Source organism: Arachis hypogaea, chromosome 18 (genome assembly GCF_003086295.3).
Source record: "Arachis hypogaea cultivar Tifrunner chromosome 18, arahy.Tifrunner.gnm2.J5K5, whole genome shotgun sequence".
NCBI lineage: Eukaryota > Viridiplantae > Streptophyta > Magnoliopsida > Fabales > Fabaceae > Arachis > Arachis hypogaea.
In genome coordinates, this window is record NC_092053.1 from 78,503,515 (window position 1) to 78,528,298 (window position 24,784).

Here is a 24,784-nt window from a genome sequence, read left to right on the forward strand (position 1 = left end):
TCTGAATCTCTGCTTTCCTCTGTCTTCTTGTTCACGCACGCACGTCCCCCTATGGCAAGCTGTGTGTTGGTGGATCACCGTTGTCAATGGCTACCTTCCATCCTTCCAGTGAAAACTACGCTCACGCGCTCTGTCACAGCACGGCTAATCACCGGTTGGTTCTCGATCCGGTTGGAATAGGATTTAATATCCTTTTGCATCTGTCACTAACGCCCAGCCTTCAGGAGTTTGAAGCTCGTCACAGTCATTCAATCCTTGAATCCTACTCGGAATACCACAGACAAGGTTTAGACTTTCCGGATTCTCATGAATGCCGCCATCAGTTCTAGCTTATACCACGAAGATTCTGATTTAGGAATCTAAGAGATACTCATTCAATCGTATATAGAACGGAGGTGGTTGTCAGGCACACGTTCATGATTTGAGGAAGGTGATGAGTGTCACTGATCATCACCTCCATCACAGTTAAGCGCGAATGAACATCTTAGATAGGAACAAGCGTGTTTGAATGGAAAACAGAAATACTTGCATTAATTCATCGAGACACAGCAGAGCTCCTCACCCCCAACAATGAGGTTTAGAGACTCATGCCGTCAGAGAATACAAAGTTTAGATCTGAAATGTCATGAGATACAAAATAAGTCTCTAAAAGTTGTTTAAATACTAAACCAGTAGCCTAGGGTTACAAAATATGAGTGGACTATGATGGATGATGCAGAGATCCACTTCTGGGGCCCACTTGGTGTGCTGGGGCCCACTTGGTGTGTGTTGGGACTGAGACTTTAAGCAATTCACGTGCAGAGGCCATTTGTGGAGTTGAACGCCAGTTTTTGTGCCAGTTTGGGCGTTCAACTCCAGTTTTTTATCCTTTTCTGGCGCTGGACGCCAGAATTGGGCAGAAGACTGGCGTTGAACGCCAGTTTACGTCGTCTATTCTTGTGCAAAGTATGGACTATTATACATTGCTGGAAAGCCCTGGATGTCTAGTTTCCAACGCAATTGGAAGCACGCCATTTCGAGTTCTGTAACTCCAGAAAATCCACTTTGAGTGCAGGGAGGTCAGAATCCAACAGCATCAGCAGTCCTTTTTCAGCCTGAATTAGATTTTTGCTCAGTTCCTTCAATTTCAGCCAGAAAAATATCTGAAATTACAGAAAAACACACAACTCATAGTAAAGTCCAGAAATATGAATTTTTCCTAAAAACTACTGGAAATAAACTAAAAACTAACTAAAACATACTCAAAACTATATGAAATTATCCCCAAAAAGCGTATAAAATATCCGCTCATCACAACACCAAACTTAAAATGTTGCTTGTCCTCAAGCAACTAGACAAATAAAATAGAAGACTAATAGGTTGAGAAGCAATAATATCTCAGAGTTTTTGATTGAAGCTCAGATCCTAATTAGATGAGCGGGACTAGTAGCTTTTTGCTTCTGAACAGTTTCGGCATCTCACTTTATCCATTGAAGCTCAGAGTGATTGGCATCTATAGGAACTCAAAATTCAGATATTGTTATTAATTCTCTTAGTTCAGTGTGATGATTCTTGAACACAGCTTCTTTATGAGTCTTGGCCGTGGCCCTAAGCACCTTGTTTTCCAGTATTACTACCGGATACATAAATGCCACAGACACATAACTGGGTGAACCTTTTCAGATTGTGACTCAGCTTTGCTAAAGTCCCCAATTAGAGGTGTCCAGAGTTCTTAAGCACACTCTTCTTTTTGCTTTGGACCTTGACTTTAACCGCTCAGTCTCAAGTTTTCACTTGACACCTGCACGCCACAAGCACATGGTTAGGGACAGCTTGGTTTAGCCGCTTAGACCAGGATTTTAGTCCTTTAGGCCCTCCTATCCACTGATGCTCAAAGCCTTGGGATCCTTTTTATTTGCCCTTGCCTTTTGGTTTTAAGAGCTTTTGACTTTTTCTGCTTGCTTCTCTTTTTTTTTTTTTTTTTTTCTGCAAGCTTTGTTCTTTGCTACTTTTTCTTGCTTCAAGAATCATTTTTATGATTTTCAGATTATCAATAACATGTCTCATGTTCATCATTCTTTCAAGAGCCAACATATTTAACAGTCTTAAACAACAAATTCAAAAGACATATGCACTGTTCAAGCATTCATTCAGAAGACAGAAAGCATTGCCACCACATTTAACCAATTAGAATTTCTTTTATTAAAACTCGAAATTTTATTGCCTCTTATTCAAAAGATCTACTACTTTATTCATGTTTAATGATGATGAGAAAAATAAACTATAGCTTAATTGGAGATAAAATCAAAATAGATACTAATTACTACTATATGACTTCTAAGGTACTTTTATAAGGACATTGTCACAGAGTTAAGGCAGAAATTGGAAATTAACAACCTTTATTCTGGGGGTATGGGGGTTCCTCTGATCCTTGGGAGGCTTGGTATCACAGAAGACTTTTGGCGCTTCAGTTCCCTTAAGTCACGTCCCTGCTCCTCTTGTTCTTTAAGCATATGGGTCAGCATTTGACTGTGTTCCTTCTGTTGTTTTATTATTTGCTCCATAGCTTCCTGTATTTTGGTGATAGACGTCTCAAGATATTCCCAGTATTCTGCTTGAGGAATCTCTGGGAGGAATTCCTGTGCTCTCTTCTTGATAGGATCCTCCTGTGCTTGTTGTCTCTCCATTGATGCCTTGGTGATGGACTTTTCAATTAGGATATATTCAGTTATTCCCATCTTGACTCCAGCATCCTTGCAGAGCACAGAAATCACGCTTGGATAAGCCAACCTGGCCTCTCTTGAATTTTTATTAGCTATCTTGTAGAGTTCAGTGGAAATTAGTTGATGAACCTCCACTTCCTTCCCAGTCATGATGCAATGAATCATCACTGCTCTTTTAACTGTGACTTCAGAACGGTTGCTAGTGGGCAACAGAGAACGCCCAATGAAGTCCAGCCATCCTCTGGCAACTGGTTTGAGATCCTCCCTCTTGAGTTGATTTGGGACGCCCTTTGTGTTGGTGGTCCACCTGGCTCCAGGGATACATATGTCTTCTAGAATCTTATCCAGGCCAATGTCTGCTCTCATCATCCTCCTGTTGAAGGAGTCTGGATCATCCTTTAACTGAGGTAGCTTTAATATCTCTCTGATCTTGTCAGGGGTGGTATGAACAATCTTTCCCCTGACCATGGTACGAAACTCGTAGCAGGCTGTTCCAGATAATCTTTGCTTGTCAGTCTGCCACATATTAGCATAGAACTCCTGGACCATGTTCCTTCCTACTTTCGTTTCAGGATTAGCTAAGACTTCCCAGTTCCTGGTTCGAATTTGCTCCTGGATCTCCGGATATTCATCTTCTTTCAGATCGAATCTCACTTCCGGGATCACTGATCTCAGACCCATTACTTTAAGATAATGGTCTGAATGTTCTTTAGATAAGAACTTCCCTTGATTCCAAAGTGATTTTGGAACGCTCTCTTTCTTGCCTCTTGGAGTGGATTGTTTTCCTTTGAGAGCCATAATCTTAGTAGTGATCTCGGATAAACACACCAAACTTAGAGGTTTGCTTGTCCTCAAGCAAAAGAAAAGAAAGGAGAGGGATAGAAGGAGATTGAGTAGCACTTGTTGATGAAGGAGGGGGGAGGCCGAACCCAATTTAAAGGGGTGGGGGGGTGGATTTTCGAAAAATTGGAAGAGATAAGATAAAAAGATTGAGTTGAAAAAGATAAGATAGAAGATATAGTTTGATTTTGAAAAGATAGGATAGATTTTTGAAAAAGATAAATCTGGGTTTTTGAAAAAGATAATGTGAAAAAGATATTGAAAAGATTTTAGAGTGAAAAAGATAGATTTGTTTTTGGAAAAGATTTGAAAAGAGTTGGATTGATTTTGCAAAGAGGGTGTGTGCTTATGAATTAAGATACATTTGATATTTTGAGGGTAGGATTTTTAGAAATCAGGGTTCTTGACATGTTTATGTAAATAAAATCATGTATTGAATCATAAAATTATAAATTAGAATGGAAATACGTGTGGGATTACTGGATTTGGCTCCTCCCTGTCCTCCTGGCGTTTGAACGCCCAAACACTGCCTGTTTTGGGCGTTCAGCGCCCAAATGCTGATCTCCTGGGCGTTCAGCGCCCAGTTGCTGCCATTACTGGCGTTCAACACCCAGTGGGTGGCCATTTCTGGCGTTGAACGCCCAAATGCTGCCATTACTGGCGTTCAGCGCCCAGTGGATGCCCATTTTGGGCGCTGAACGCCCAAAATGCCCTTTTACTGGCGTTTTCTTGCCATTGAGCTCTTTTACTCTGTTTTTTGTGCCGAAGTCTTCTGTAGATGATTATTTACCTTGTTGTCAATGAACTCTATATAAAAAAATAAAGATAGAAATAGGGCAAAATGCTTAGAGGATTGTTGCCCCACGGCTGGGTTGCCTCCCAGCAAGCGCTTCTTTATTGTCTTTAGCTGGACATTGCTGAGCTTTTAATCTAGCTTCAGCCTTGAGCATTCTTGCTCAGTGTTGCCTTCAAGATAATGCTTGATTCTCTGTCCATTGACAATGAACTTCTTATCAGAATCAATATCTTGAAGCTCCACATAACCATATGGTGACACGCTTGTAATCACGTATGGTCCCCTCCACCGGGATTTCAGTTTCCCGGGGAATAGCCTGAGTCTAGAGTTAAACAACAGGACCTTTTGTCCTGGTTCAAAGATTCTAGATGACAGCTTTCTGTCATGCCATTTTTTTTATTTTTCTTTATAAAGCTTGGCATTTTCGAAAGCTGTGAATCTGAATTCCTCTAGCTCATTTAGCTGGAGCAATCGTTTTTCTCCAGCTAATTTGGCATCAAAGTTTAGGAATCTGGTTGCCCAGTAGGCCTTATGTTCCAGTTCCACGGGCAGGTGACATGCCTTACCATACACCAGTTGGTATGGAGAGGTCCCTATAGGGGTCTTGAATGCTGTTCTGTAGGCCCACAAAGCATCATCCAAGCTCCGTGCCCAATCCTTTCTACGGGTATTTTCTGTCCGTTCCAGGATTCTCTTTAATTCTCTATTAGAGACTTCAGCTTGCCCATTGGTTTGTGGATGATATGGAGTGGCCACCTTGTGGCGAATTCCATACCGAACCATGGCAGAGTAAAGCTGTTTATTGCAGAAGTGAGTGCCCCCATCACTGATTAGTACTCTAGGGACACCAAACCTGCTAAAAATATATTTCTGGAGGAACTTCAGCACCGTTTTAGTATCATTGTTGGGTGTGGCAATAGCCTCAACCCATTTTGATACATAATCCACTGCCACCAGAATATAAGTGTTTGAGTATGATGGTGGGAAAGGTCCCATGAAGTCAATTCCCCATACATCAAACAACTCTATTTCCAAGATCCCTTGTTGAGGCATGGCGTAACCATGAGGCAGGTTACCAGCTTTTTGGCAACTGTCACAATTATGTACAAACTCTCGGGAATCTTTATAGAGTGTGGGCCAATAGAAGCCACATTGGAGGACCTTGGTGGCTGTTCGCTCACCTCCGAAATGGCCTCCATATTGAGATCCGTGGCAATGCCATAGGATTCTCTGTGCTTCCTCTCTGGGGACACACCTACGGATAATTCCATCTGCACATCTCTTAAAGAGATAGGGTTCATCCCACAAGTAGTACTTTGCATCAGTAACTAATTTCTTCTTTTGTATTCTATTGTACTCCTTGGGTATGAACCTTGCAGCTTTATAGTTTGCAATATCGGCAAACCATGGTGCTTCTTGAATGGTAAATAGATGCTCATCAGGGAACGTCTCAGAGATCTCAAGAAAAGGGAGGGACGTCCCTTTCACTGGCTCTATCCGGGACAGATGATCTGCCACTTAGTTCTCTGTCCCTTTTTTGTCTCTTATTTCTATATCAAACTCTTGCAGAAGCAATACCCATCTGATGAGCCTGGGTTTTGAATCCTGCTTTGTGAGTAGATATTTAAGAGCAGCATGGTCAGTATACACAATCACTTTTGATCCTACTAAGTATGATCTGAACTTGTCAATGGCGTAAACCACTGCAAGTAGTTCTTTTTCTGTGGTTGTGTAATTTTTCTGGGCATCATTTAGAACGCGACTGGCATAATAAATGACATGCAGAAGCTTGTCATGCCTCTGTCCCAATACTGCACCAATGGCATGATCACTGGCATCACACATTAACTCAAATGGCAATGTCCAGTCTGGTGCAGAAATCACTGGTGCTGTGACCAGCTTAGCTTTCAGCGTTTCAAACGCCTGCAGGCATGCTGTGTCAAACACAAATGGCGTGTCAGCAGCTAGCAGATTGCTTAGAGGTTTTGCGATTTTTGAAAAATCCTTTATAAACCTCCTATAGAATCCTGCATGCCCCAGAAAGCTTCTGATTGCCTTAACATTGGCAGGTGGTGGTAATTTTTCAATTACCTCTATTTTTGCTTGATCCACCTCTATTCCCTTGTTTGAGATTTTATGCCCAAGAACAATTCCTTCAGTCACCATGAAGTGACACTTTTCAATTCCCAGTTTAAAACTAGGTTGGTTTCTTGGCATCTTTTCAGAACAAGTTTCAGGTGATCAAGACAGGAGCTAAATGAGTCTCCATATACTGAGAAGTCATCCATGAAGACTTCCAGAAATTTTTCCACCATATCAGAGAAAATAGAGAGCATGCATCTCTGGAAGGTTGCAGGTGCATTGCATAGCCCAAAGGGCATCCTTCTATAAGCAAACACTCCGGATGGACATGTGAATGCTGTTTTCTCTTGATCCTGGGGATCTACTGCAATCTGGTTATAGCCTGAGTAGCCATCCAAAAAGCAGTAGTAGTCATGACCTGCTAGTCTCTCTAGCATCTGGTCTATGAATGGTAAAGGAAAATGATCCTTTCTGGTGGCTGTATTGAGCCTTCTGTAGTCAATACACATGCGCCACCCTGTAACTGTTCTTGTAGGAACCAGTTCATTTTTTTCATTATGAATCACTGTCATGCCTCCCTTTTTTGGGACGACTTGAACAGGGCTCACCCAGGGGCTATCAGAAATGGGATAAATAATCCCAGCCTCTAGTAATTTGGTGACCTCTTTCTGCACCACTTCCTTCATGGCTGGATTTAGCCGCCTCTGTGGTTGAACCACTGGTTTGGCATTATCCTCCAGTAGGATTTTGTGCATGCATCTAGCTGGGCTTATGCCCTTAAGGTCACCTATGGACCACCCAAGAGCTGTCTTGTGTGTCCTTAGCACTTGAATAAGTGCTTCCTCTTCCTGTGAATTTAAAGCAGAGCTTATGATCACTGGAAGGGTGTCACCTTCTCCTAGAAATGCATATTTCAAGGATGGTGGCAGTGGCTTGAGCTCTGGTTTAGGAGGTTTTTCCTCTTTCAGAAGAAAGTTCAGAGGCTCTTTCATGTCCCCTGAATCCTCCAAATCAGGCTGAACATCTTTAAAGATGTCTTCCAACTCTGATTCGAGACTCTCAGCCATGTTGATCTCTTCTACCAAAGAGTCAATAAGGTCAACTTTCATGCAGTCTGTTGATGTGTCTGGATGCTGCATGGCTTTGACAGCGTTCAACTTGAACTCGTCATCGTTGACTCTCAGGGTTATTTCCCCCTGTTGGACGTCAATGAGGGATCGTCCAGTTGCTAGGAAGGGTCTTCCTAGAATGAGAGTGGCACTCTTGTGCTCCTCCATTTCCAGCACAACAAAGTCAGTGGGGAAGGCGAATGGCCCAACTCTGACAATCATGTCCTCAATCACGCCTGATGGGTATTTAGTGGAACCATCAGCAAGTTGGAGACATATCCTGGTTGGTTTAACTTCTTCAGTTAAGCCAAGCTTCCTGATAGTGGATGCAGGTATTAGGTTGATGCTTGCCCCAAGATCGCATAAGGCTGTCTTGGTGCAATCACCTTCCAATATGCATGGTATCAGAAAACTCCCAAGGTCTTTAAGCTTTTCAGGAAAGCTTTTCAGAATGACTGCACTGCATTCTTCAGTGAGGAGAACTCTTTTTGTTTCTCTCCACTCCTTTTTATGACTCAAGATCTCTTTCATGAACTTGGCATAAGAAGGTATTTGCTCAAGTGCCTCTGCAAAAGGAATCTTTATTTCAAGAGTCCTTAGATAATCTGCAAAGCGAGCAAATTGCTTATCCTGCTCCTCTTTCCGGAGTTTTTGAGGATAAGGTATCTTGGCTTTATATTCCTCAACCTTAGTGGTTAAAGAAGCCTTTTTAGAGGGGTTGTTATCAGCACTTGTGTGTGTCTGATCCCTCACTGGCAATTGAGTACCAGAGTCAGAAGCTGGAGTGACGTTAGATGCCAACTCACTGTCTGTTCCTGGCGCCTGAACACCAGAAATGTGCCCATTTTGGGCGTTCAACGCTGGATTATGCCCCCTTTGGGCGTTCAACGCCAGATTCTTGCCCATTTCTGGCGTTGAACGCCAATCCTGCCTTGTTTCTGGCGCTGAACGCCAGTTTTGGGCATGGTCTGGGCGTTCAGCGCCAGCCTTCCACCCATTTTCTGGCGTTTTAGTGCCAGAATTATTTTTTCCTGGGCTCTTACTGTCCTCAGGTGAATCTTTGGTGGGTTGCTCATTTCTTGAATTTTTGATGCCTTGAGGTGGGGTATTTAATGTTTTCCCACTTCTTAATTGAACTGCTTGGCATTCTTCTGCTATTTGCCTTGATAGCTGCTGCTTTGTTTGCTTAAACTGTTCGTCCATATGTATATTAGCTATTCTTGTCTCCTGTAGCCTGTCCTTGAATTCAGCTAGCTGCTTTGTTAGAAAATCCAATTGCTGATTGAATTCAGCAGCTTGTTTTACAGTACTGAATTCAGCAGTTACTGTTTTAACCTCTTCATTCATGGAAGGGTTGCTGCTTAGATACAGATGCTGATTCTTGGCAACTGTATCAATGAGCTCTTGAGCTTCTTCAATTGTCTTTCTCATATGGATAGATCCACCAGCTGAGTAATCTAAAGACATCTGAGCTCCTTCTGCAAGCCCATAGTAGAAGATGTCTAACTGAACCCACTCTGAAAACATTTCAGAGGGGCATTTTCATAGCATCTCTCTGTATCTCTCCCAGGCATCATAAAGAGATTCATTATCTTCTTGTTTAAAGCCTTGGATGTCCAGCCTTAGCTGTGTCATCCTTTTTGGAGGGAAATATTGATTCAGGAATTTTTCTGTCAGCTGTTTCCATGTTCTTATGCTGGCCTTAGGTTGGTTATTTAACCACCTCTTGGCTTGATCTTTTATAGCAAATGGAAACAGTAATAGTCTGTAGACATCCTGATCTATTTCCTTATCATGTACTGTGTCAGCAATTTGTAAAAATTGTGCCAGAAACTCTGTAGGTTCTTCCTGTGGAAGACCGGAATACTGGCAACTTTGCTGCACCATGATAATGAGCTGAGGATTCAACTCAAAGCTACTAACTCCAATGGAGGGTATGCATATGCTACTCCCATATGAAGCAGTAGAGGGGTTAGAATATGACCCCAGAGTCCTCCTGGACTGTTCATTTCCACTTATGTCCATGATGGATCTATGGATATAACTTGGACTAATTTACCTTTTTATTTATTTTATTTTATAAGAAGTAAACACTTAAATAAAATAAAATAACTAAAAAGAATTTGAATTTTTAAGTTAAAAAATTTTTTTTTTTCGTTTAAAAAAAGAGAAATTAATTAGTTAAAAAAAGAAATTTTTGAAAAAGAGGGAAGATATTTTCGAAAATTAGAGAGAGGGAGAGTTAGTTAGGTAGTTTTGAAAAAGTTAAGAAACAAACAAAAAGTTAGTTAGTTAGTTGAAACAAATTTTGAAAAGATAAGAAGTTAGGAAGTTAGAAGAGATATTTTGAAAAGATATTTTTGAATTTAGTGAGGAGAGAGAAAAACAATAAGATAGTACAAGATTTAAAATTTTTAGATCTAATGCTCCTTGTTTTCGAAAAATTTGGAGGGAAAACACCAAGGAAGACCAAACTTAAAAATTTTAAGATCAAGACACAAGGAAAACTCAAGAACACTTTGAAGACTCACAAGAACACAAGAACATGAAGAAAGAACACCAAACTTAAAATTTTTAGAAAACCAAACCAAAATTTTCGAAAACCAAAGGGAAATCAACAAGAAAACACCAAACTTTAAGTTTGGCACAAAATTTAATAGAGAAAATATTATTTATGAAAAAGAAGGTTTTGAAAAGAATATAAAAGACTCTAACCCAATTACCAAGAACACAGATTAACGCTCTAGCCAAATGAGTTATGGGACTTTTAAAAATTTTAAGAAAAATTATTTTTGAAAAAGGTTTTAAAAAATATGATAGCCAATTATCATGAACATAAACACCACGTTCTAAATAACTGAGCTATAAGTTTAAAGTATTTTAACAAGGGATAAATAATAAAAGACTCTAAACCAAAAAAAAGAAAGATTTTTCCTAATCTAAGCAACAAAATAATCCGTCAGTTGCTCAAACACGAACAATCCCCGGCAACGGCGCCAAAAACTTGGTGCACGAATTGTGAATCGCACTTTTCACAACGCGTACCACTAACCAGCAAGTGCACTGGGTCGTCCAAGTAATACCTTACGTGAGTAAGGGTCGAATCCCACGGAGATTGTTGGTTTGAAGCAATCTATGGTTATCTTGTAAATCTTAGTCAGGAAGTCAATTATGTTTATCAATTGAATTGTGAATAACCAGTAGAGCATAAATTAAAAGTTACTTGTTGTGCAGTAATGGAGGATATGTTGGAGTTTTGGAGATGCTTTGTCTTCTGAATCTCTGCTTTCCTCTGTCTTCTTGTTCACGCACGCACGTCCCCCTATGGCAAGCTGTGTGTTGGTGGATCACCGTTGTCAATGGCTACCTTCCATCCTTCCAGTGAAAACTACGCTCACGCGCTCTGTCACAGCACGGCTAATCACCGGTTGGTTCTCGATCCGGTTGGAATAGGATTTAATATCCTTTTGCATCTGTCACTAACGCCCAGCCTTCAGGAGTTTGAAGCTCGTCACAGTCATTCAATCCTTGAATCCTACTCGGAATACCACAGACAAGGTTTAGACTTTCCGGATTCTCATGAATGCCGCCATCAGTTCTAGCTTATACCACGGAGATTCTGATTTAGGAATCTAAGAGATACTCATTCAATCGTATATAGAACGGAGGTGGTTGTCAGGCACACGTTCATGATTTGAGGAAGGTGATGAGTGTCACTGATCATCACCTCCATCACAGTTAAGCGCGAATGAACATCTTAGATAGGAACAAGCGTGTTTGAATGGAAAACAGAAATACTTGCATTAATTCATCGAGACACAGCAGAGCTCCTCACCCCCAACAATGAGGTTTAGAGACTCATGCCGTCAGAGAATACAAAGTTTAGATCTGAAATGTCATGAGATACAAAATAAGTCTCTAAAAGTTGTTTAAATACTAAACCAGTAGCCTAGGGTTACAAAATATGAGTGGACTATGATGGATGATGCAGAGATCCACTTCTGGGGCCCACTTGGTGTGCTGGGGCCCACTTGGTGTGTGCTGGGGCTGAGACTTTAAGCAATTCACGTGCAGAGGCCATTTGTGGAGTTGAACGCCAGTTTTTGTGCCAGTTTGGGCGTTCAACTCCAGTTTTTTATCCTTTTCTGGCGCTGGACGCCAGAATTGGGCAGAGGACTGGCGTTGAACGCCAGTTTACGTCGTCTATTCTTGTGCAAAGTATGGACTATTATACATTGCTGGAAAGCCCTGGATGTCTAGTTTCCAACGCAATTGGAAGCACGCCATTTTGAGTTCTGTAGCTCCAGAAAATCCACTTTGAGTGCAGGGAGGTCAGAATCCAACAGCATCAGCAGTCCTTTTTCAGCCTGAATCAGATTTTTGCTCAGCTCCTTCAATTTCAGCCAGAAAAATACCTGAAATTACAGAAAAACACACAACTCATAGTAAAGTACAGAAATATGAATTTTTCCTAAAAACTACTGGAAATAAACTAAAAACTAACTAAAACATACTCAAAACTATATGAAATTATCCCCAAAAAGCGTATAAAATATCCGCTCATCAAGCATCAAGGACGATACTATTATTTAAGTGTGGGGAGTTCACCATCTCTGGAAAATATTTTTGGTGAACTACTTTTGAACTCTTTTTATCCTATTTTGTTTATTTTCTGTATTTTATTTTATTTTATCTTATTTATCTTTAAGCACTTGCACATTTTCCTTTTACTGTATTTCTGTTTACTTTAGTTTACACTTTGGTTTGTCTATATCTTAGATATTTAGTTTAGTTTGCACCTTTAGCTTACTAAGTTGTGATATAGAAAATATGGATTAATTAGATTAGTTTACCCTTTTAGCATATGATAATTTGGTTTAATTGAAAATAAAAGAGTAAACTAGAAACTTTAGTATAACAGAATCACAACAATCCACACACTGTATACATATAGCAATGCATGTTAGTTAATTTGACAACATTTTTTCAAGAGAAATACCTATTTTTATAAAAGCCATTCTAAGATTCACATTGAGTTGAATGGAAACTCTTGATTTCTACTTGCATGACATACATAATTGATATTTTTTTTTATTTTTGAGCCAAAGAACACACAACCCGTGAGTTTTTGAGCTTAATTGTATGGTTATATTTAACCATAAATTTCATTTCTGTGTGTTTCGTACTTCTTTTCTATGCTTGTAATCTTTACTTTGTTTCCATCTATATGTCCAATATAGAATGTAGATACATACCTTCATATGATTGAGGCCATTATTTGAATTTTTGCTCACTTATCCCAAATAAGCCTACCTTTTACGTCACCCTTGTTAGTCCCTTGAGCCTTTTAATCCCTTTTTGTTCTATAACCACATCACTAGCCTTGAGAAGAAAAACAAAATTAAAAATGCCAAATTGAATCTTTGGTTAGCTTAAGATAGAGATTGTGTATCCACTAAGTGTGGGGAAATGTGGGAACATGGGTTGATAGAAAAGGATTAAACTAATAAAATAATAAAAAATTTGGGAGCATGCTCATGTGAAACCAAAATAATTAAAAATACCATGTGCATTGAAAATGTTGTGTTTATGTTTAAAAAAAATCCGTTTTAAATTAAATAAATAAATAAGGGGACAAAATCACCCCAATAATAAGTTTTGTAAAGGAATCAATGCACATGGAGGTAAAATCAAAATAAACTTGGTACATGAGTATGTGACACAAAAGTGGGAAAATTATGGGAAGACTAGGATAATCTTTAAATTATATAGAGTATGTATATGTTAGGTGAGATCTTAGACTAATCAAGGATTCAATTTACAGCTCACTTAGCCATATATATATACCCTTACCTTTACCTTAGCCCCATTACAACCTTGAAAAGACCTCATGATGTTTGTATGTATGCATTAGATATTTGTTGATTGGTTAGATGAAAAACAAAGTTTTAGAAAGCATGACTAGAAAAGAATAGAGTGATTAACCCCAAACACTGAGTGATTAGAGAGTAAACACAAAAATTCAGTGAGGGTTCAATAGCTCATCTCCATATATCCAAATTTAATTATTAATTGTCTTGCAAGTTTGTGAATTTCTTTAACTCAACTCAATTGTGAAAGTACTTTAACATGATTTAGGCTTGGCTATGCATATATGATTCCTTGAAAATATAAATCAAATTAACCACATGTAAGCTCTATATATATAGGTGGATAGTAATTAGAATTGTATGATTCATGTAGGTAGCTTGCATTTAGAATAGATTGCATTGCATAAGATCCCACCATTCTACCTTCATTCTTTTCTCTTGGATTTAGCATGAGCACATGCTATTGTTTAAGTGTGGGGAGGTTGATAAACCCATATTTAATTATTCATCTTGTGCTCAATTAAGTGTTTTTATCAATTCTTCACCCACTTATTCATGTAAATTGCATGGTTTTACTATACCTTCCTTATTTTTAAATATATGTGAAAACATGTTTCCTATGCTTTGAAAATATTAAATTTAATTATCCTTTATTACCATTCGATGCCGTGATTTGTGTGTTAAGTATTTTCAGGCCTCATAGGGCAGGAATGGCTTAGAGGACAGAAAGGAAACATACAAAAATAGAAGGAAAGCACAAAAATGGAGTTTTGAAGAAAAGGGCAGCGACGCGCACGTGTGGATGACGCGTACACGTGACTGACACGTACGCGTAACAAGGAAAAACTCCAAATGACGCGAGCGCATGACCCACGCGCACGCGTGACAGACGTCACGTACAGGAATCTGTAGAAAATGCCCTCAACAATTTCTGGGCCCCTTTTGGCCCAAATCCAAGCGCAGAAACACAGAATAGAAGCCAGAGAATGGGGGAATCAACAAATGGAGACAACATTCATATTAATAATTTTAGGTTTTAGATGTAGTTTTTAGAGAGAGAGGCTCTCTCCTCTCTCTTAGGATTTAGGATTAGGATTAGGATTTAGGATTTCTATTATGATTAGGCTACTTTTCTTCATTCCAGGTTCAATGTTCCTTTAATTTATTTTCTACTTTTATTTATTCTATTACTTTAATTGTTATTTATCTTTTCAATTTGGCTTATGAACTTCATGTTAGAGTTGATTTCTTTATTCAATATAATTTGAGGTATTTCAGAATTAAGATTTCTTTCTTTTATTTATGTTACTGCTGCTTCCAATCTGAAGGCATTTTTATTCGAGTAGATTTTCTCCCTTTTTGATTTGGTTAAGTAATTGGTAACACTTGAGTTAGCAAACTCAGCAGTTGATTGAAAATTGGGAATTGCTGATTGATTTGGATCGCTCTAAAGCTAGTTTTTCCACAGGAGTTGACTAGGACTTGAGGATCAAATTGATTGGTCCACTTGACTTTCCTTTATTTATTAAGGGTTAACTAAGTGGGAGCAATAACAATTCTCATCACACCTGATAAGGATAACTATGATGGGATTTCGAGTTCTTATACCTTGCAATGGTTTTTATGATAATTAAGATTTAATTTCCTGCCAATTTATTTTCCTGTTCCCTATTTCGAAAACCCAAAAAATATACAATTTTCCATAACCAATAATAAATCATACTTCCCTGCAATTCCTTGAGAAGACGACCCGAGGTTTAAATACTTCGGTTATAAATTTTATTGGGTTTTGTTACTTGTGACAACCAAATTTTTGTACGAAAGGATTTTCTGCCGGTTTAGAAGCTATACTTACAACACGATTATTACTATAAAATTCTTTACTAGCAGTTAATCTAATCGTCAAAGCCGTAAATCAAGCAAAGGCCATTGACATAATTCAAAGGCACAAGAACAAGCTAGATTAGGAATTTCATTTAATTTATAATTTGATTTCAATTCCAATTTCATTTTCATTTTTGTAAAGCCTATAAAAAGGCATCTGTTTCATTTTATAGAAGAGGCTGGCTCTACTAGAGAGCATTAGGAGTAGGAGAGCTCTCTTTTAATTTTCCTTTTTGAATTTAAGAGTGGATATTGGATCTGAGTCTTGCTCTCTAGTTTTCATTTTACTTTCTTCTGCAACCCCTACTTTTCGTTTTAAATTTTGGATTGAGATTGAAGGAATTCTGTTTCAATTATTGATCTGAAATTCATCTTTGCTCTTCTGCTACATAATTCTGAGAATTAAGGAATTGGATTTGAGTTTCATTTGCTGTTTCATTTACATTTCTTCTGCAATTTCTTTTCTGTTGGATCAAAGGGGTAATTGAGATCTAGATCTACTTTCTAATCTCATTGCTCCTCTTCGATCCTCAATTTCTCTTTTTGATTTCATAATTGAGCTAAGTTTTCTTTCTGTTTTACTTCTTCAAGCAATTTTCCATTTCTGTTTAGATCTTCTGCAACTCATTTCATCTTCTACTTCTCTAAATGATTACATTTTGCCTTTTTCTTGTTATATTCTGAATCCCTGCTCCCAAATCCCTTTTACTCTTCAAGCAATTTACATTTCCCAGCAAACTAGATTCAGCAATTTAAGTTTCTTGCATTTTAAGTTTCAGTCATTTACTTTTCTTGCAATTTAAGTTTCAGCTATTTTACTTTCTTGCACTTTAAGTTTTTGCAATTTTACTTTCTACACTTTAAATTCACTGCAACTTCCTTTTGTTGGTTCAATTTCATCCAATTCACCAATGTTAGCTTGACTAAACTAATCACCCATTAAAGTTGCTTGATCTATCAAACCCTGTGGGATCGACCTCACTCTAAGTGAGTTTTACTACTTGATGCGACCCGGTACACTTGCCGGTGAGTTTTAGTGTGGAATTTGATTTCCACACCCATCAAGTTTTTGGCACCGTTGTCGGGGATTGATTTAGATCAACAATGATTAAGTGGGTGAGAAGTCTAGATCAAGCATTTTCTTTGTTTTTGTTTTCTGTTTTAGATTAAAACTAAGGTGTTTGAGTTATTGCCTCACTAAGAAATTCTTCTCTGAGATTTGAATTTCAATTTTCCTTGGTGTTGTGTTTTACAAAATTCAAATGGAGTTCAACTCATCTTATGATCAAACAAATTTTATGGGATATTACCCACCATCACCAATTTCTAATGATGGCTGGAATATCACCAATAAATTACAGATCCTGAGCACTCCAATCCATGGAGATATGTCTCAGAACCACAAGATGAGCAAGAGAATCATATGAGATACTTTCCACCACCACAAAATAATTCAAGTCATTATTCTAATGGTAGTTGCGAGTATCACCAAGAATTGAAAGGGTATGAACATCTTCCAGAGCCACAAAGTGACTCATACTGTGATGACATTTACACAAACCATGGCTGGGAAGGGAATGTCAACAGTTCAAACTCCACTTATCAAGAGCCATCCACAAACTTACCACCCACACAAACTTCCATGAACCAAAGCCTCTCAAAGCTTGAGACCATGCTTGAAAAATATAAGGAGGAGGCATAGAGATCCTGGAATGAAAAAGAGAACTTCTTTAAAAATATGGAAGTGCTGGTAGACCAAATGTTGAATGCAAGGGAGGAGGTAAAAGAGCAAGAGGAAGAGGCTACTGAGTCAAGTAAATTTTCAGTGAAGAAGGAAGAGGTGGTGGAAATATTTGGACCTAAAACTGCACTTGAGCTGACAAGAGAACATGAAAACTCACAACTTCCTCAAACTTTTCTGGACCAAAAAGTCTCAACAATTGAATCGGTGATTGAAAGATATGAAGAGGAGATGAAGAAATCTTGGGAAGAACAACAAACCTCTTCCATGAAAGTGCTGTTAAGTCAAGTGTTGAGTGCAAAGGAGGAAGTGGAAGAGCAAGAAAGTGAGGAAGACACTCAAGAGAAGTCACACTCAATTGAAGCAGAGAAGTTCATAGAAGAAGGGCTCATGGAATCACCAATTCAAAAGGATTTTGATAAAGATAAAGCTCCAACAATCACACAACCACCAAGTCTTGAATTCAAAGAAGTGAAGGCAACTAACAAGAGCACCAATCCTACCCCTGATCCAGCAAGCAAGCTCAATCAAGCCATTAGCAAAAGGAAGCTTGTTGAGGAGAGACCAAGACAGGGGACACTAGCTGGTTTATCTCCCCCCTTGAGGTCATTCCTCTTAACAAACTGGAAGAAGAGGAAGAAAGTGAAGAACATGTCAACCGTAGGTAACATTTCTTTGCTTTTTTTTTTCTTTCTTTGCTTTGTTTAAATTTCAATAAATTGGCATATGATTACATTCTAAGTTTGGTGTTGCCATGCAACACTTTGTTTTCAATCCCTCTGGATGAGTGCATCAATTCTAATTAAAAGTGTCACACTAAGATTCTAAGTTTGGTGTGCCACTTATTTTTCTATGCAAGTCATTCAGCAACACCACTTGTCTGCATAATCACAATGCCTCTGCAAAGTTATTTTTTTTGGTTTAACATTTTAGTTTCCTCTTTGTTTTAGTCATTTCCTTGTTTTTAATGCTTTCTTTTATCAACTTTTTTTGTTAATACATCACCAAGAGATCCTTATTCATGACAGATTCTTGGCTTGGTGGTTGTACTTAATGATGTGTGGAAAACGATCCAACACAAAACTCACCGGCAAGTGGACCAGGTCGCATCAAGTAATAATAACTCACATGAGTGAGGTCGATCCCACAGGGATTGAAGGATTGAGCAATTTTAGTTTAGTGGTTGATTTAGTCAAGCGAATCAAGTATTGGTTGAGTGGTTTGTAATTGACAGAAACTAAATTGCTTGAAATGTAAAGGGAGAGGGGTAAATTACAGTAAATGAAAGAGAAGGAAAGTAAATGTGCTGAATCTTAAAGAACAAGTAAGGTAAATTGCAGAAACTTAGATTGCAAGAAATGTAAATGACTGAATCTTAAAGTGCAAGAAAACTAAATTTCTTGAATCATAAAGGGAATTGGGAGTTGGGATTTCAGAAACTAAACAAGACAGAAGTAAATTGCAATAAACAGAAGAGTAGAGGATTAATTGAATTAAACTAGATCTCAACAGAGAAGTAAAAATACTTTGAGAATTTAAAAACAGAGAATGAGCAATGCTTAATTTGCATAAATTTAAAAGAGGTTGAAGATCTCAGGAGTGGAAGAGACTAGATAACAAGTCTAGATCTCAAATCCTTCCTTGATCCAACAAGAACAATTGCAAAAGAAATAAAGAAAAGTTGAATTGCAGAAAGTGTAGAAGAAGAATAAAAGAAGATGCAGTAAAAGAAATTGAAATTCAATTATGCAGAAGAGTAAACAAGATCTCAAGGTGAGATTGAAATAGAAGTTCTTCAATTCTTCACCCAAGATCAAAAGCAAAAAAATAAAGAGTGCTCAAGCAAGAACAAGGAAGAAGAGAGATCAATTCTCCTTCCCAATTCTCTAAGATCTCAATTCCAAAATAAAAGCTCAAAATGTAAAATGAAAGCTAAAAGAAAAATTCAAAGTAAAATCTAGAGGTGTCAAAAGGTAGGTCCTCTCTAAATCAAACTAACACCTATTTATACACTTCCTAATTTAGATCTAAGAATTTTGGTGGGCTTTTAAACTTGGTGAAGAAATGAATAAAATTGGATTTTTAGTGAATTTTGGCCCAAGTGCACCTCCCAGGGGCAAGCTCAGTTGGAAAACCAAACTGAGCCCCCAAGTGTTGCTGCCCATGTCAAGTTTGGTGCGCCCAGCCCCTTGGTCATGTTGATTTTCAATAGAGCTCAGTTGAAAAATTGAACTGAGCTCTATGCTTGCCTTTGGTGTGTGTCAAGGTGCGCATCATGCTTGCTTGGCCGTGTCAATGTGCGTGTCACAGCTCTTTGGTGTGCAAAATTATTGCGCTAAAGAGTGGGAGGCTTGGGGAGAGTAGTGCTCAGTTGGGAAAACCAACTGAGCTCTCCTTGGTGGCGCCTTGCTCTTGTCTTCAAGGTCCCAGGTTCAACTCTTGGTGGAAGCAAATGAGAGTTTATTTTCCTTGGAGGAGTGGACGCTCCTTCCTTGCTTTTCATGGAGCTCCTTGGTTCGAACCCTATGGAATGCATCTTGGCTCATTTTCTTGCTTTAAAAGTGGCGCTCCTCCTTGTGTTTTAAAGAGTTCCCAGGTTCAAACCTTGGCCAATGCATCTTGTGTTATTTTCCTTGCAAGCTTGGTGGTGAGTGGTTCCAAGTTCGAACAATGGAGGAGGCATTTTGGCCATTTTCTTCTCTTTTTCTTGCAAGGAGCGTTCCTTATCTCCCCTTGGTCCTTAGTTCGAAACTTGGTGGCTTCCTCCCTTGGAATTTCATCTTGAATTAATTTGGAGAGGTCCCCGATAAAGCTCACTTAGTTAACTGAGCTTAATGCTATTTCCTTGCTTTCTTTAGTGCTCAGTTAACTATTTGAACTTAGCTTTGTACCTTGCCTTCTCTTTTCATTCCTTGTGAAGCTCAGTTCATTTCCCAAACTTAGCTTTCCTTCTTCCTAAATGTTGGCACACTTTTGCTTCCCTTGGGCACGCTTTTTATGCCATGCTTTTCTTCTTTTCTTCTTTCTTCACCTACAAGTAATCAAAACAACCAATCAAAGTATCACCAAATTCAATAGGCTTATAAATCATTAAAAATCAATCAAATTTGGCTTAAACCTCATGATTTAACATCAATTATATGGTGGTTGTTTGATTTAAAGAAGTCATGCATTTTCATTCCAAATTACTTACTTAGAATGTGATGAGCAGATAATTTATACGCTTTTTGGCATTGTTTTTAGTATATTTTTAGTAGAATCGAGTTACTTTTAGGGATGTTTTCATTAGTTTTTATGTTAAATTCACATTTCTGGACTTTACTATGAGTTTGTGTGTTTTTCTGTGATTTCAGGTATTTTCTGGCTGAAATTGAGGGACTTGAGCAAAAATCAGATTCAGAGGTTGAAGAAGGACTGCTGATGCTGTTGGATTCTGACCTCCCTACACTCAAAGTGGATTTTCTGGAGCTACAGAACTCAAAATGGCGCGCTTCCAATTGCGTTGGAAAGTAGACATCCAGGGCTTTCCAGCAATATATAATAGTCCATACTTTTGCCGAGTTTAGATGACGTAAAAGGGCGTTGAACACCAGTTCTACGCTGCTGTCTGGAGTTAAACGCCAGAAACACGTCACAAGCCAGAGTTGAACGCCAGAAATACGTTACAAACTGGCGTTCAACTCCAAGATTGACCTCTACACGTGTAACATTCAAGCTCAGCCCAAGCACACACCAAGTAGGCCCCGGAAGTGGATTTATTCATCAATTACTTACTTCTGTAAACCCTAGTAACTAGTTTAGTATAAATAGGACTTTTTACTATTGTATTAGACATCTTTGATCAGTTTTATGCTATCTTAGACTTTCATGGGGGCTGGCCATTCGGCCATGCCTGAACCATTATCACTTATGTATTTTCATACGGTAGAGTTTCTGCACTCCATAGATTAAGGTGTGGAGCTCTGCTGTTCCTCAAAGATTAATGCAAAGTACTACTATTTTTCTATTCAATTCAACTTATTCCGCTTCTAAGATATTCATTCGCACTTCAACCTGAATGTGATGAACGTGACAATCATCATCATTCCCCCACGAACGCGTGCCTGACAACCACTTCCGTTCCACCTTAGATTGAATGAGTATCTCTTGGATCTCTTAATCAGAATCTTCGTGGTATAAGCTAGATTGATAGCGGCATTCATGAGAGTCCGGAAAGTCTAAACCTTGTCTGTGGTATTCCGAGTAGGACTCTGGGATTGAATGACTGTGATGAACTTCAAACTCGCGAGTGCTGGGCGTAGTGACAGACGCAAAAGGAGGGTGAATCCTATTCCAGTATGATCGAGAACCTCAGATGATTAGCCGTGCTGTGACAGAGCATTTGGACCATTTTCACAAGAGGATGGGATACAGCCATTGACAAGGGTGATGCCTCCAGACGATTAGCCATGCAGTGACAGCGCATCGGACCATTTTCCAGAGAGGATAAAAAGTAGCCATTGACAACGGTGATGTCCTTACATAAAGCCAGCCATGGAAAGGAGTAAGACTGATTGGATGAAGACAGCAGGAAAGTAGAGGTTCAGAGGAACGAAAGCATCTCTATACACTTATCTGAAATTCTCACTAATGTCATACATAAGTGTTTCTATCCTTATTTTCTATCTATTTATTATTTATGTTCGAAAACTCCATAACTATTTTATATCCGCCTGACTGAGATTTACAAGGTGACCAAGCTTGCTTCATACCAACAATCTCCGTGGGATCGACCCTTACTCACGTAAGGTTTATTACTTGGACGACCCAGTGCACTTGCTGGTTAGTTGTATCGAAGTTGTGAATGAAAAACGATTTATTAAGACGTGCGTACAGAGTTTCTGGCGTCGTTGCCTGAGATCACAATTTCGTGCACCAAGTTTTTGGCGCCGCATCCGGGGATCACAATTTCGTGCACCAAGTTTTTGGCGCCGTTGCCGGGGATTGTTCGAGTTTGAACAACTGACGGTTCATCTTGTTGCTTAGATTAGGTAATTTTCTTTTTGTTTTATTTTCAAAAATTTTTCAAAAACCTTTCAAAAATTTCTCATCTGTTTTCAAAAAAAAAATAAATCTTTTCAAAAATATATTTTTCTTCAGAATTTTTAAGAATGAATTCTAGAGTTTCATGAAGCATGTTGAAGCCTGGCTGGCTGTAAAGCCATGTCTAATTCTTTTGGATAGGGGCTTCCAACCATCAGCATAGAGGCAAGTTAATTGGAATGTCAGCCGTGGCATGTCTGAGTTACATACTAAAACTTGGCTGGCTATTAAGCCATGCCTAACCCTCGGATTAGAGCTTTAGACTAAGAATACAAGATTCCTGGAATTCATATTAAAAAAAATTTTGAAATCCTTATTTTCTTTTTCCTATATGTTTTTTCGAAAAAAAATATACAAAAATCCAAAAAAATTATAAAATCATAAAAATAAAAAAAAAATTTGTGTTTCTTGTTTGAGTCTTGAGTCAGATTTTAAGTTTGGTGTCAATTGCATATTCATCTTGCATTTTTCGAAAAAAATCATGCATTAATAGTGTTCTTCATGATCTTCAAGTTGTTCTTGGTAAGTCTTCTTGTTTGATCTTGATGTTTTCTTGTTTTGCATTTTTTCTTGTTTTACATGTGCATTTTTGCATCCATAGTATCTAAACATGAAAGATTTCTAAGTTTGGTGTCTTGCATGTTTTCTCTGCATAAAAAAATTTTAAAAAATAAGTTCTTGATGTTCATCTTGACATTCAAAATGTTCTTGGTGTTCATCTTGACATTCATAGCATTCTTGCATGCATTCATTGTTTTGATCCAAAATTTTCATGCATTGAGTCTTTTTCATGTTTTTCTCTCTCATCATTAAAAATTCAAAAATCAAAAAAAAAATATCTTTCCTTTTTTCACTCATAAATTTCGAACATTTGAGTTGACTTTTTCAAAACTTTTTAAAATCTAGTTGTTTTTATGAGTCAAATCAAATTTTCAATTTAAAAATCTTATCTTTTTCAAAATCTTTTTCAAAAATCAAATCTTTTTCATTTTTCTTATTTATTTTTGAAAATTTTAAAAGTATTTTTCAAAAATCTTTTTCTTATCTTTATCTCCTAATTTTCGAAAATAACATCATCAATTAATGTTTTGATTCAAAAATTTCAAGTTTGTTACTTGCTTGTTAAGAAAGATTCAAACTTTGAGTTCTAGAATCATATCTTTTGATTTCTTGTGAATCAAGTCATTAATTGTGATTTTAAAAATCAAATCTTTTTCAAAACTAATTTCAATCATATCTTTTCAAAAATATCTCTTTATCTTATCTTTTTCAAAATTTGATTTTAAAATATCCTTTCAAACTTCTTATCTTCTTATCTTTTCAAAATTGATTTTCAAATTTGTTTCAACTAACTAACTAACTTTTTGTTTGTTTCTTATCTTTTTCAAAACTACCTAACTAACTCTCTCTCTCTAATTTTCGAAAATATCTTCCCTCTTTTTCAAAATTTCTTTTTAATTAACTAATTATTTTAATTTTTTATTTTAATTTTCGAAAAATTACTAACCTTTTTCAAAAACTATTTTCGAAAATCACTAACTCTTTTTCAAAAATAATTTTCGAAAATTCTCTTTCTCTCTCATCTCCTTCTATTTATTTATTTATCTACTAACACCTCTCTTCATCCTACATCTCTGCTCTCCTTACCCTTGTGTTTCTTTCTTTACATTACATTCTTTTCTTCTTCTACTCACACAGGGGAACCTCTATACCTGTGGTAAAAAAGATCCCTATTATTATTTTTCTGTCCCTCTTTTTCATATGAGCATGAGCAAGGACAAGAACATTCTTGTTGAAGCAGATCCAGAACCTGAAAGGACTCTGAAGAGAAAACTAAGAGAAGCTAAATTACAACAATCCAGCAAGCACCTTTCAGAAATTTTCGAACAGGAAGAGGAGATGGCAGCTGAAAATAATAATAATGCAAGGAGGATGCTTGGTGACTTTACTGCACCTAATTCCAATTTACATGGACGAAACATCTCCATTCCTGCCATTGGAGCAAACAATTTTGAGCTGAAACCTTAATTAGTTTCTCTGATGCAGCAGAACTGTAAGTTTCATGGACTTCCATCTGAAGATCCTTTTCAGTTCTTAAGTGAATTCTTGCAGATATGTGATACTGTTAAGACTAATGGAGTAGATCCTGAAGTCTACAGGCTCATGCTTTTCCCTTTTGCTGTAAGAGACAGAGCTAGAGTATGGTTGGACTCTCAACCCAAAGATAGCCTGAACTCTTGGGATAAGCTGGTCAAGGCTTTCTTAGCCAAGTTCTTTCCTCCTCAAAAGCTGAGTAAGCTTAGAGTGGATGTTCAAACCTTCAGACAGAAAGAAGGTGAATCCCTCTATGAAGCTTGGGAGAGATACAAAGAACTGACCAAAAAGTGTCCTTCTGACATGCTTTCAGAATGGACCATCCTGGATATATTCTATGATGGTCTATCTGAATTGGCTAAAATGTCATTGGATACTTCTGCAGGTGGATCCATTCACCTAAAGAAAACGCCTGCAGAAGCTCAAGAACTCATTGACATGGTTGCTAATAACCAGTTCATGTACACTTCTAAGAGGAATCCTGTGAGTAATGGGACGCCTATGAAGAAGGGAGTTCTTGAAATTGATACTCTGAATGCCATACTGGCTCAGAATAAAATATTGACTCAGCAAGTCAATATGAT

At 37.9% G+C, this 24,784-nt stretch overlaps 1 non-coding gene across 1 annotated transcript; it reads right to left on the reverse strand.

Moving 5' to 3' along the window:
- Positions 1-24,401: 24,401 nt before the first annotated feature.
- LOC112774810 (small nucleolar RNA R71) lies at positions 24,402-24,509 on the reverse strand. The gene has a single exon (XR_003189269.1). It is a non-coding gene; the product is annotated as a small nucleolar RNA R71 (small nucleolar RNA).
- Positions 24,510-24,784: the final 275 nt, after the last annotated feature.